The following is a 14,609-nucleotide window of genomic DNA, read 5'->3' as shown; positions in this document are numbered from 1 at the left end:
TTATTTGTGCACTAATAATTTTATTATTTCCTTCTTTCTGATAACTTAAGCTTAATTTATTCTTTGTCTAGTTTTTTTGAGGTTCAAAGCTAAGTTGCTTATTTGAGATATTTAAAAAATGTATTACATGTGTTTATTGCCATAACACTCTCCTCAGAACTGCTTTTGCTGGTTTTGGTATGTTGTGCTTTCATTTTCATTCATTAGGTTCATAATATTTTTTTGATTTTATTTTTGATTTGTTATTTAACCCATTTATTTTTCAGAAGCATCTTGCTCTTCACACTGTTCACTGAACCCAGGGTAAGCAAGGCATAAGTGGGGAATCTGGAAGAAAACTCAAAAAGCTGTAGGAACTGCAGATATGTTTATTCTCTTCAGGTTGATGCAGCAGCCATAATAACAGACATGCTATATTCTCTCATAGTTGACCCAGCAGGCACAGCCATAATGCAGCCTCAAAATAGCTATAACATAGCTTCAAGTGCTTTTCAGGTGGGTTTATATATGGTTACAGGACAAAAGTGGCCTGTGACCAAGTGGGTACAATGTGATGTGCATGTGCAGTGCTATAAATGATCTCAACTATTATATAACCATGTATTTACAACAACTGGGATGAGAGTGAGAGGTCATGGGGTGAGAGAGCCTGACCCACCACCATCTTGGCTAATTTGCTCTTTCCCTACATTCCACCTCTTAAGGTCTCTCACCTCACAATCTATTCACAGTCCATCTTCTGCCATATTCCCTTGCTGAGAAACACTGACCCTTGAATCCACATTCTGCAACAGCTTTAGATGCTACAACAACAAATAGTTATAGCCTAACACATAGCAAAACCCAATGTCAGGTATCACCTGGAACTCATGTTGGAAATCACCTGGAAATCACCTTGCCCTCATGGGGCTAGAAGAGCCACCAGCTGCATGTGGAGTGACTTTATCTTCCATGGCCACGTCCAGTCCAGCATCTATCCTTGTGAGATTACAGGAAAGCCTTCACAGGGGCAACCTTGCCCCTGTTGGGTTTTTATTAAGGACTCACAAAACTCTCCCGACAGACTTCAGGTTCATCTCTTCAAGGAGAGGATTTTTGAAGTGTTTACAGCCCACTCACATGATTCCAAATGCTTTCACACTGTTCTAAATTTACAAGAGAATCAGAGGTTAGTGGCCCATCGTAAGACACAACCTTTACCATACACTGTTCTACATCTACATCATAGGACACAGCCTTAACAGTATACCTCTGCACAAACATCCACATAACCTGGATGTGGCCTTTACCAGCTTGACCTCCCTTTGGGGTCTTCACACTTTCAAAATGGCATCTCACATGCCATTGCTCTACTTCTCTTGGTAAGGTTAAAAAAACCACCCACAGGTGCCAGGCCCACCCCTTAAAAGAGGGGATTTTTTTTGCATTCACAGCTCAGATCATTGGTCTGTATCTTCATGGTCACAGCACACATGGTAAGCTCATGTAATGGCCTGTATCTCTTGTGGTGGGTGCTTAAACTTCTGTCTTAAATTTCAGGACCTTCTCAGTTGCATGATGGGTTTCACTAACAAGTGGGGACCCGTAGTCTTATAATGTTCTACAACCTTTGTCTCAATGAGGGGTGAATGGTTACAGATGCCAACTATTCTATTTTGTCCCTGGAACAAATGATACGGCCCACCCCTGTGTCCCAGAGTTGCAAAAGACATGCTGCCAATGGTTCCCCTTGCTTCTGCCTAAACTGCTTACCCAAGTCAGGCAATGAAATTCTGCCTGAGAATATGGTCAGTACGTTGTGAACTCAGTCACGCTGAGGTCCCCTTGGGGATACCCCCATGAACAATAGGCTGCTCATGTTTCACTTTCTACCACACAATGGGCCTTGGTGCCAAGCTGGGACCCACAATCTCACAACATTTGTCATCATCGTGCCTCATTACTTCACTGTCCAAGGCACTGGGTTCATCAAGGTTATGCATCTCTTGCTCCAGCATGTGTATAAGCACTATTCCAACTCTTCTTCTCATCTCTGCAGTTCACACATTTGTGCAGCATCATGGAGGGCACTATCGATATTGGCCTTCAAGGCAATTAAGAAAACCACCTCATGGTGCCAGCAGCAGTCTGTGCCACCTTGTCCAGTAAATGGGAATTCACCACCTGCAAAACCTTTTTGGTGCTATCTGGTGAGCTGTTCACTGCTTCCCAGTGTTCCACCAGGGCCCATGCTGAGAGAACCATGGCCACCTGGTACCACATGCTATGTATTGGCCACTGGCTTCCTCCACCCACTGGAGCTTCGGGCTCCCCTACCTGCTGAGTATCCTGCCAACTAAGCCAATTGTCTCACTGTATCTCACTGTTCACTGAACCCAGGGTAGACAAGGCATTACTGGAGAAACTAGAAGAAAACTTGAGGTGCCGTAGGACCTGCAGACAGGTTTATTCTCTCCAGACTGGTGCAGCAGCCATTAGAGCAGACATGCTGTATTCTCTCATACTTGACCCAGCCTTAATGTAGCCTTAACACAGCCTTAATATAGCCATAAAATAGCCTCAGGCGATTTTCAGGTATACTTATATATGTTTACAGAACAAAAGTGGCCTGTGAAAAAAGGTACATTGTGATGGGCATGTGCAGTGCTATAAGCGATCTCAGTTGTTACATAACCATACATTTACAACACCTGGGGAGAGAGCAGGAGGCTGTGGGACAAGACAGCCTGACCACTACACTTTTGGCTAATTTGCTCTTTCCCTAAAAGCAGTGTGTTGATTAGTTCCACACATATTTTTCAATTCTCCTCTTGTTGTTGATTTGTAGTTCCATATGATTATGGAAGACCTTTTAGAACTAACACCCAAAATAGATGTCCTTTTCATTTTCAAGCCTGTATATTGTCATCCTGATTATTTAACTTATATGCAGAGTACATCATGTGAAATGCTGGGCTGCATGAAACATAAGCTGTAATCAAAATTGCCAGGAGGGAAAAATGTCAATAACCTCAGATATGCAGATAATACCACCCTTATGGCAGAAAGCAAAGAGGAGTTAAAGAGTGATGAAAGTGAAAGAGGAGAGTGAAAAAGCTGGCTTAAAACTCAGCATTCAAAAATTGAAGATCATGACATCTGGTCCCATCACTTCATGGCAAATAGATGGGGAAACAATGGAAATAGTGAGAGACTTAATTTTCTTGGGCTCCAAAACAACTGCAGCCATGAAATTACTAGATGCTTGCTCCTTGGAAGAAAAGCTATGACTAGCTTAGACAGTATATTAAAAAGCAGAGACATTACTTTACCAACAAAGATCTGTCTAATCAAAGCTATGGTTTTTCCAGTAGTCATGTATGGATTGGAGAGTTGGACCATAAAGAAATCTGAGTGCCAAAGAATTGATGCTTTTGAACTGTGGTTTTGGAGAAGACTCTTGAGAGTCCCTTGGACTGTAAGGAGATCGAACCAGTCAATCCTAAAGGAAATCTATGAATATTCATTTGTAGGACTGATGTTGAAGCTGAAGCTCCATTACTTTGGCCACCTGATGCCAAGAACTGAAGTCATTGTAAAAGACTCTGATGTTGGGACAGATTGAAGGCAAGAGGAGAAGGGGATGGTGGAGGATGAGATGTTTAAATGGCATCACCAACTCGATGGACACGAGTTTGGGCAAGTTCAGTGAGTTGGTGATGGACAGGATAACCTGGTGTGCTTCAGCCCGTGGGGTCAGAAAGACTCAAACACAACCGAGTGACTGAACCGAAAATCTTAAATTTTCTAAAACTTGTTTTTTTCTTATCATATGATACATTCTTGGAATACTTCTTGTGTATCTGATAAGAAAATGGATTCCGCTACTGTATATAGTCAATTTTTCCCATGAGAACCAAGAACCACCATTATGCAAAGAATCATCTCTTTAACAAGTGGTTTTGGGAAAATTAAATAAACACATGCAGAAAAATTAAATTAGACCCCTGTCTTACACCATCCAGAAAAACTAACTTGAAATGAATCACAGATTCCATAAACCTCCTACAAGAAAACTGGCAAGAAACTCCTTGTCCTTGGTCTCTGTAATGGCTTTTTAGATATGGCACCAAAATCACAAAGAACAAAAGCTGAAATCAACAAAGTGGACTATGTCAACCTTATAAGACTTTTTACAGCAAAAGAAACCATTGACCAAAGAAAACAAAAGAAAAAAGCAATCTGTGAAATGGGAGTAAATATTGCCAAACCATAGATTAAATAAAGAGATCAATATGCAAAATATATAAATAATTCATACAACTCAATAACAAAAAGAAAAAAAAATCATCCTGATTTTTAAGTGGGCATATGAACTAAATAAACATTTTTCCAAAATGATATCCAAAATGCCATTAGGTACATGAGGAGATGGCCAACTTCATTAATCACCAGGGAATTGCGAATCAAAATTACAAGAAGAGATCACCTCATGATTGTTAGAATGGAATCATCAAGAAGATGAAAGATAACAAATGGTGAGAATATTGGGAAAAAAGGAATTCAGTGTATTGTTTGTGGGAATGTATATTTGTTCAGTCACTATGGATAACAGTATGGAGTTTCCTTAAAAATTTCAAGTAGAACTACTCCATGATTCAGCAATTTCACTTTGATGTATATACTCAAAAGAAATTAAAACCAAAGATCAAAGAGATATAAGTATTCCCATGTTTATTGCAATGTTAGTCACAGTAGTCAACATATGGGAACAACCTAGGTGTGTTTCAATGGTGAGTTGATAATGAAAATATAATATATATTTGTAACAGAATACTATTTATTCATCATTGAGGGATAAAGGAAATCTTGCCATGGGCAACAGCATTTGTAGACTTTGAGCATATTAGCCTTGGTGAGACAAATTAGACAGAAAAAGGCAAAAAATGTGTGATGTCACTTATTTGTGGGTTCTGAAAACATAGAGCAAAATTGTGATTATCAGGGCCTGGAGGCTGGGGAAGAGGAGAGATGTTTTTAAGGATACAGCATACAACTTATAGATAAATAAGTCCTGAAAATGTAATGTATGATAAGGTGATTTTAGGCAAAAATAATGTATTATAAACATAAAACTTACTGAGACTACGTGTTAATCATTCCAGTCACAGAAAGGATATAGTTTTCTGTGATAGTTCAGTTCAGTTCAGTCACTCAGTCATGTCCGACTCTTTGTGACCCCATGAATCGCAGCATGCCAGGCCTCCCTGTCCATCACCAACTCCCAGAGTCTACCCAAACCCATGTCCGTTGAGTCAGTGATGTCATCCAGCTATCTCATCCTCTGCCATCCCCTTCTCCTCCTGCCCCCAATACTTCCCAGCATCAGAGTCTTTTCCAATCAGTCAACTCTTTGCATGAGGTGGCCAAAGAATTGAAGTTTCCTCTTCAACGTCAGTGCTTCCAATGAACACCCAGGACTGATCCTGTTTGGATCTCCTTGCAGTCCAAGGGATTCTCAAGAGTCTTGTGCAACGCCACAGTTCAAAAGCATCAATTCTTCGGCGCTCAGCTTTCTTTATAGTCCAACTCTCACATTCATACATGACCACTGGTAAAACCATAGCCTTGAGTAGATGGACCTTTGTTGGCAAAGTAATGTCTCTGCTTTTAAATATGTTATCTAGGTTGGTAATAACTTTCCTTCCAAGGAGTAAGCGTCTTTTCATTTCATGGGTGCAATCATCATCTGCAGTGATTTTGCTGCTGCTGCTAAGTCACTTCAGTCATGTCCGACTCTGTGCGACCCCCATAGATGGCAGCCCACCAGGTTCCCCTGTCCCTGGGATTCTCCAGGCAAAAACACTGGAGTGGGTTGCCATTTCCTTCTCCAATGCATGAGAGTAAAAAGTGAAAGTGAAGTCGCTCAGTCGTGTCCGACTCTTAGCGACCCCATGGACTGCAGCCCACCAGGCTCCTCCATCCATGGGATTTTCCAGGCAAGAGTACTGGAGTGGGGTGCCATTGCCTTCTCCGGCAGTGATTTTGGAGCCCCCTAAAAATAAAGTCAGCCACTGTTTCCACTGTCTCCCCATCTATTTGCCATGAAGTTATGGGACCAGATGCCATGATCTTAGTTTTCTGAATGTTGAGCTTTAAGCCAACTTTTTCACTCTCTTCCTTCACTTTCATCAAGAAGCTTTTTAGTTCCTCTTCACTTTTTGCCATAAGGGTGGTGTCCTCTGCATATCTGAGGTTATTGATATTTCTCCTGGCAATCTTGATTCCAGATTGTGCTTCTTCCAGTCAAATATTTCTCATGATGTACTCTGCATAAGTTAAATAAGCAGGGTGACAATATGCAGCCTTGACGTACTCCTTTTCCTATTTGGAACCAGTCTGTTGTTCCATGTCCAGTTCTAACTGTTGCTTCCTGACCTGCATACAGGTTTCTCAAGAGACAGGTCAGATGGTCTGGTATTCCCATCTCTTTAAGAATTTTCCAGTTTGTTGTGATCCACACAGTCAAAGGCTTTGGCATAATCAATAAATAGGGTGCTAGCTAACACTACAATGCCAATCATGTTGCATTATATAAATGTATTAAATCAATGTGTTCTATACCTTAAACTTATACAATGTCATCAGATCAGATCAGATCAGTCGCTCAGTCGTGTCCAACTCTTTGTGACCCCGTGAATCACAGCACGCTAGGCCTCCGTGTGATAAACTGACTATTATGATAAAACCTGTTTGCTCTCCTTTAAGCTTTTTTTAGATAAATGTAAAATCTCTAATCGGAGAAGGCAATGGCACCCCACTCCAGTACTCTTGCCTGGAAAATCCCATGGATGGAGGAGCCTGGTAGGCTGCAGTTCATGGGGTCAGTAAGAGTCGGACAGGACTGAGCAACTTCCCTTTCACTTTTCACTTTCATGCGTTGGAGAAGGAAATGGCAACCCACTCCAATATTCTTGCCTGGAGAATCCCAAGGACGGGGGAGCCTGGTGGGCTTCCATCTATGGGGTCGCACAGAGTCAGACATGACTGAAGCAACTTAGCAGCAAAATCTCTAGTTAGCACTCTATTTGTTGAATTATTGAAACACACACAATAATGGAATTAAATAGTACATATTATTTTTGTTTCTGGTTTCTTTAGCTCAAAATTCTGTTTGTGAGTTCCATGCATGTTTTGTGGGTTTAGAAGATAAATTTTTAGTACTTTAAAATAGCATGTTAATATGAGTAAACCATATATAACTATTTATTATTGTGCCAATGGACATTTAGTTTCTTTTTTTAATATTAAGTTATTGCTGCAATGAACATGTACAAAACATGTTCATGCATGTGTGCATTTCTGTTAAATTTTACCTAGGATTATAATTGGAATCATATAGTATGGAAATATTTTAACTGATTAGCCAATGCCAACCTCTTCACTAAGTTATTTTATAAAACAATACTCCCATAAGCAATGTATAAAAATTCCAGTTAAAATATGTCCTGTTAGTATTTGCTTTTATCCTTGTTTTTTGTCACTTGGTGATTGTTAACTTTATTAGATTTTTATTTGAATATCTTCCTCAATAATGTGCCAATTTGTGTCATTATTTACTACATTTTATTGCATAATAGGGGTTTCCCTGGGGGTTCAGCAGTAAAAATCTGCAGGAGAGAATCAAGAGATGTGGATTCAATCCTTGAGTCAGAAGGATCCCCTGGAGTCGAAAATGGCTTCCTGCTCCAGTTTTCTTGCCTGGCAAAGCTCATGGATGCAGGAACCTGTTGGGTTACAGTCCATGGGGTTGCAAGGAGTTAGACAGTACTGAGCAACTGAACACACATATTGCATATTAAGCTACCTAAAGTTTACTGGTTTAAAACAACAGTTCTTTTGCTTACAGTCTGTGGATGAATAATTAGGACTAATCTCAACTGGACTCACTGATGCAATTGCAATCACTTATCATGCTTAACAGTACAGCTTTGGTTCTGGGGTTGGCTAGCATAAGCTGGATAATAGGGATGACAAAACCATATGTTCCTTATCATCCAACAGGTTAGCTTGAGCTTGTTAACCAGCTGGGCAGGACCAAGAGCCAGAACAGAAGCATGAAAGATTTCTTGAAGCTTAATCTTATATGTGGTCCAACATTGCTTCGGCCATATTTTCTTGTCAAAGAGACAAGCAAGTCATTCCTGATTCAAGAGCTAGGAGACATTGCTTTAATATTCCATGTAACAAGACATTTCTAACTTTGAAATTATATATATTCATCTGTACTATTTTTTAAATGCTATTGGATTAGCTACTTAAACTTGGGTATACAATCTATTTGAAACTGATTTTTGTGTTCTTAGGTCAATACTTTCTTCACATTTATAGTCATTATCTCAATAAAAGATTAAAAAGACCAACCTTTCTCTTTACTCTGATGTGATATCATGATAAGAGATTAATAAATTAATGAGTTTAGTGTCCTTAAAGGCAATGGTCAAACCATTTCTTGTTTTCTATTTGGTCTATTTGCATGTCTTTGAATCAAATATACTGCAGTAGTTCAGACATTATTTTAATATACCTTGTTATTAATTATAGTGAGTATGCCCATTTTATCTTTCTTCTACAACAGTTTCTTGGCTATTCTGGGCCTTTTACCTTCATATATAAAGTTAAGAATAATTATAGATTAAAAAGAAATTTTTGGAAGATTGACTGAGATGCTATCAATTATACAAACCATTTATTTCCAAATGATATGTTATCATGCCAGTTGATTAATAATCTCTTGTCCATGTAAAACTATAACAATTCATTGGATTATTTTTATTAAGTTGTGCACATGGTTTGTTAGATTTAATCCTAGGCTTTTGGTGTTTTTCATGCTACTTTAAGTGGTATCGATGTGGGTCTGAGTGAACTCCAGGAGTTGGTGATGGACAGGGAGGCCTGGCGTGCTGCGATTCATGGGGTTGCAAAGAGTCGGACACGACTGAGCAACTAAACTGAACTGAATTTAAGTGGTATCATTTGAAAATTTTATATTTTGTTTGTTGCAAGTATAGAAGAATTTATATAATCTTTATGTCATTTTTGTATCCTGCAACTTTGCTAAATTCACTTATTTATTCTGATTGTTAAGCCTTAAAATTTTCTGTGTATCAGTCATACAATAATGTAGGAATAATCTTGTTTTGTTTCTTCCTTTCCAGTTGTATATCATTTCTTTCTTTTTCTTATCTTACCAGACTGATAAGACAGGGGTGGTGGATATGCTTATATAATCACTAGTCTCAAATGAAAACATTCAACATATTGTTAAGTACAATACTTTCATTAGAGATTTTAAAGACCCTATCACTTTATCTAACTTCTCTTCTTTTCCTATTTTGCTATGTGTTTTGTCATTAATGAATTCTGATTTCATCAAATCATTTTATATTAATATTGATAATTTACTCTCCCAATTATTCTTTAATTTGATAAATTACATTGATTATTTTTAAATGTTAGATCAACTTTCATTATTGAGAGTAAATCCAAATTGGTCATATTTAATTTTTTATATAAAGAGATGGATAACTTTTGATAAAATTTAAAAAGTTTTTATTAATGCTAATGATTAAGATTAAATTATAATTTCCTTTTTCTTATTATTCTTGTTATGATTGAATATCATACTGGCTTCACAAAATATGCTAGAGTATGTCTATTTTTTTTTTTTTTGTAACCTTTGGAAATGTTCCATGTAGAATAGTGGCCATCTCTGTGTTAGATAAAGCTTAGTAATAAGGCTTGAAATACTATTTAAGTGAAAATATTTAATTTTTTTTTAATTCTAGAACTTAAAGTTTTTGTTCTTTAAGTTTTAAGTTTCTGTTCTTTATTGTCATTATTTATAAGATATTTTTCTATGACATAGCCATATTATTTGCTTTATCAATTATATGGACTTAAAATATTTGTATGATATGCCTTTTCATCTCTATGTATTAACTGGATATATGTTCATTACTTTAATTTATTTTATTAATTATTTGTGCCTTTTCTTTTTGCGGTCATTGTAGTCACTTGTTTTATTAAGTTATGGAAATTTTGAAGCTAATTTTAACTTTGTTAATACTCTGTCTTGTCCTTGTTTTATGGTTAATTAATTACATCACTCACTGTTTTTTTCCTTCTTCAAACTTCTGTGGCGTTTTCTTGGCTATTCTCTCCATGTTGTGAGGATATGGCATTACATTTTTAAAAACTTTTTATTTTCATAAAAATTTAATTTTAAAATGTTTATACATTTTTAATTCTAAATTATTTTTAAACTAAAAGTAATGTTGTCATAGTTATCATTGATCTAATGTCACCACAAGTTGAAGAGATGCTCAACTGTGTTTTCCAAGGGTCAGAACTTAGGGCTTGAAGTCAAAGACCTCAGATTTCCTTCTTTTTTGTGAGGCACTAGTTTTTCTCCAGCTCTTGCTCTCAGGTACAGAGCACTAGCTCTGGTAGGAGGGTCACAGATCCTCTAGTTATGCCTATAGTAAACTCACTTCACGTACATAAATACCCAAAGCAGGAGAATTGATGGTGGATCATGAATTCCCAAGTAAGGGAGTAGGAACCCAAAGTAAAAGAAAAAGAGTCTGGAGAACAAAGAGGTTAAGGTAACTCAATCTTCCCAGGTGGCACTAGTGGTAAAGAACCCGCCTGCCCATGTGGATTTGATCCCTGGGTTTGGAAGATCCCCTGGAGAAGGGCATGGCAAACCACTCCAGTATTCTTGCCTGGAGAATTCCATCGATAGAGGAGCCTGGCGGACTGCAGTTCACAGGCTTACAAAGAGTCAGACGTGATTGACGTGACTTTGCCCCCCCCACACACAGGGGCATTAGTAGTAGTCTTTTTGACTTGTTTCTTGTGGTGAGGAACATCATCTCTATGTGTTGAATGAGACAGAAAAATGACCTGGTATCCTTTAGTAAACGGAAGGAGCTCCAAAGTCTAGAACATGCTCATGATTCATCTGATATTTAGCTTCTATAACATGCATCCTGTAGGAATGAGAAATACTGGTGGTTTTTACCTCTTCCAGGGAAACATAACTGTCCTAGAGTGCAGGCTAGGGGATGAGAGCACTTAATGTTAAGCATATCCACTCAGAATAGAGCTTTAGTCACATTGAACTGAGGGTATAGGCAGGAAGTAGATATGGCTTAGGTAATACATACTCACAGAGAAGGCAATGGCACCCCACTCCAGTACTCTTGCCTGGAAAATCCCATGGACGGAGGAGCCTGGTAGGCTGCAGTCCATGGGGTCGCTAGGAGTCAGACACGACTGAGCGACTTCACTTTCACTTTTCACTTTCATGCATTGGAGGAGGAAATGGCAACCCACTCCAGTGTTCTTGCCTGGAGAATCCCAGGGATGGGGGGAGCCTGGTGGGCTGCCGTCTATAGGGTCGCACAGAGTCGGACACGACTGAAACAACTTAGCAGCAGCAGCAGCAATACATACTCAAACTTTTTACGAAGATTTATTGTAATTTCTTGGATAAATATTTTTTTTTTCATTTGATGTATGCCCTTAGAAAATTTCCCAAGGATTTTATTTTACATACAACTTTTAGTAGTTACGGTTGCTTCACTGGGAGTATACACATGGAGCTCCGCATACTGGCATCCATGAAATGCTCCCTATTTTTACTGCCTTTTCATTTATTCTTTAGTATTTTCATTGGCCTATCTGCTCATCACCACCAAAAAATTTCTTTTAAAACAGAGGTTATTAAACTACTGCCCATAAACCAAATCAACCTCACTGCTTAAGTTTATAAAATTGTGTTGGAATACGATTATTCCCACATGTGTATGTATTGTCTATGCCTGTCTTTTCTGACTTTGAGTTACGATGGTAGAAATGGGAAGTTGTTTTGAAGACTACATGGGCTTGAGAGTCTAAAATATTTATTTTCCTGCTCTTTATAGGAAGATACTGATGATGCTAGAGGTCCTAATGGTTCTTTAATGAATACTTTGATAGCATTGGTGATAGATGATAGTAGGCCAGGAAGGCCGGCAGTGTTTGGTACTTTTTGGGATTGTCTACAAAGTCTTTTTGCTGTATTAATGTGAGGAGTTCTATGGTAAGTAGGATGGGAATAAACATGCTATTAAGAAGAATTGAACATCTGGCAAAAAGGTTTAAATTTTACACAATTACCGGGCTCTCCCACCTTAAGAGATCCTGTTCTTGGTCAGTTCAGTTCAGTTCAGTTCAGTCGCTCAGTCATGTCAAACTCTTTGTGATCCCATGAACTGCAGCACGCCAGGCCTCCCTGTCCATTACCAACTCCTGGAGTTTACCCAAACTCATGTCCATTGAGTCGGTTATGCCATCTAGCCATCTCATCCTCTGTCATTCCCTTCTCCTCCTGCCTTCAATCTTTCCCAACATCAGCAGGGCTGTATATAAACTAATTGAATTCAGAACATATCATCTATTAGTTTGAAGGGAATTTTATAAAGTAGATCTTATTTCTTTATTCTTTTGTACTGCAAGAAATATACAATACACAGAAACCAATCTAGATTAGTCTGAATTCAGATTATGTAGGACTTTAATCATGGAACAAACGAAACATTGATATCACACCATTGATATATTACACCATTGGGATATCCTGATCCAACATTGACATCATAAACTATATTGTCCATATAAACTCTAGAGTAGGACTAGCCTGTTATCTCTAGGGTAACTTGTTCCATTGATCAATATATTGGATCAGTAAATGATAAAGTATTTTAACAAATTAGTCTAGAATTTAATCACTTGGGGGTTATTTTGTCTTCTGGGGTCACCCATAACCAAGTTGTTAGCCCATTTAAAATTTTGTTGTGCTTGAACTTATGTCTTGTTTTAATGTTTTTAGACAAGTTAGATAAACCTCCGTAAGGTTTTCTCATCCTATTATGCTATCCTACCCTTTTTTGTGGGAAGGTCAATTTAACATTAAAACTTTTTTTAAAATTCTGTATTAATGCATTCCTATTCTCTCTACTTTATTCATTTTTTTCCCAACTTCCCCATCTTGAGCTTAGATTATATACTATTAAACTTTTACATTCTTATAATATTAATATTTTAAATATATCTTCCTATTTGTTTCCCCATAATATTATTCCTTTAAAAAATATGCTTTATTTGTTGATTAGAACATTACCTAAAATATATCCTTCATCCTTCATATTAATTGTGTATATGCTAACTTTTTAAAATACTTGTATAATTACAATGTCTTTTCCTTACAGATAAGTGATATTTTAACTGAGAATAGGATTCTTGGCGCTCTGTCCTTTAATTTTTATTCTATATGCTGCTGTTGAATTATATAGTCTCTTCTTGCAAAGGAGAAGTCTGTTAATTTTTTTGTGTGTGTGTTAGGATATTTGTTTTTCACTTGTAAGATCATTCTCTTTAATCTTGGGATTTCAAATTTCCACTATTGATAATCATTCATATTGATATTTAATTTTAATTTTTAAAAAAGTAATCCTTTCCAAGCCTGGTGAAAGCTTTCCATTCTTCAGAGTCAATTTCTTAGTTACAAAATGAATATTTTTCTGTAATAATTGAGTCTAACTGTATTTTCCCCTTGGAGAAGAAAATGGCAACCCACTCATACTTTTCTTTTTAAGGAAGGCTTATATGTCCCATGTTATTGCTCATGTATGAGTATACCAAGGTACTTACATTTTCACACATTTTTCTACCTTTTTACACTTTAACTACATATTTTAAGATATGTCTTCAGCTGGAAATTTGAGAAAATTCTATTGCTTCTTAGTAGTAATAGTCTCATTTCTATTTTGCCTATTACATTTCCAAATTCAAAATTCTTGAATTAGGTGTCTAAAATTTAGTGTCTAAAAATATTTTCAGTTCAGTTCAATTCAGTCGTTCAGTCGTGTCTGACTCTCTGCAACCCCATGAATCGCAGCACGCCAGGCCTCCCTGTCCATCACCAACTACCGGAGTTCACTCAGACTCACGTCCATCGAGTCGGTGATGCCATCCAGCCATCTCATCCTCTGTCGTCCCCTTCTCCTCCTGCCCCCAATCCCTCCAAGCATCAGGGTCTTTTCCAATGAATCAACTCTTTGCATGAGGTGGCCAAAGTACTGGAGTTTCAGCTTTAACATCATTCCTTGCAAAGAAATCCCAGGGCTGATCTCCTTCAGAATGGACTGGTTGGATCTCCTTGCAGTCCAAGGGACTCTCAAGAGTCTTCCCCAACACCACAGTTCTAAAGCATCAATTCTTCGGCACTCAGCCTTCTTCACAGTCCAACTCTCACATCCATACATGACCACTGGAAAAACCATAGCCTTGACTAGATGGACCTTTGTTGGCAAAGTAACGTCTCTGCTTTTGAATATGCTATCTAGGTTGGTCATAACTTTCCTTCCAAGGAGTAAGCGTCTTTTAATTTCATGGCTGCAATCACCATCTGTGGTGATTTTGGAGCCCCCCCTAAAAATAAAGTCAGCCACTGTTTCCACTGTCTCCCCATCTATTTGCCATGAAGTTATGGGACCAGATGCCATGATCTTAGTTTTCTGAAT

The sequence above is a fragment of the Bison bison genome, unplaced genomic scaffold (genome assembly GCF_000754665.1).
Source record: "Bison bison bison isolate TAMUID 2011002044 unplaced genomic scaffold, Bison_UMD1.0 scf7180017864489, whole genome shotgun sequence".
NCBI lineage: Eukaryota > Metazoa > Chordata > Mammalia > Artiodactyla > Bovidae > Bison > Bison bison.
Note: the sequence above shows the minus strand (reverse complement) of the source record.